This window comes from Austrofundulus limnaeus, unplaced genomic scaffold, assembly GCF_001266775.1.
Source record: "Austrofundulus limnaeus strain Quisiro unplaced genomic scaffold, Austrofundulus_limnaeus-1.0 Scaffold98, whole genome shotgun sequence".
Classification (NCBI taxonomy): Eukaryota; Metazoa; Chordata; class Actinopteri; order Cyprinodontiformes; family Rivulidae; genus Austrofundulus; species Austrofundulus limnaeus.
Genome location: NW_013952500.1, coordinates 1,217,744 through 1,218,192, shown reverse-complemented (window position 1 = coordinate 1,218,192; position 449 = coordinate 1,217,744).

Sequence of the window (449 nt, the reverse complement as noted above, 5' to 3'; positions counted from 1 at the left end):
TAATAATATAGAACATTTCTGTATTTTTTGCTGATAATTTGATATCACGCCCAGAAATCAAACTCTACACTGACTGGTTGACCTATTTATATGATGTCCTGTAGAGGAAGTGAATGGACCAATCAAACACACCTTTGCATTCAGCTGAATGCTCACACCTGCTCCTAATGAGCTCATCAAACCAGCTGCAGCATCAGTCCTTATCTTTCCCTCAGAGTATTTTTTTTTAGTTATATTTCTGTTCTGTCATTTTTGTTTGTTTACATTCGCAGTACCTTTGGTTTCCTGCTACATTTAGTTCCCACTGAAAACGTCTGCCTGCTCGTGTTTTTCTGTCACACAGTTACATCCACCACCCCTCAAAAATAAAGCAAACAACTCAGGGGGGAGAAACTAATTTTTGATGTTTGGATCCACTGTTTTTCTATTTGCAGACAAACTATTTACTT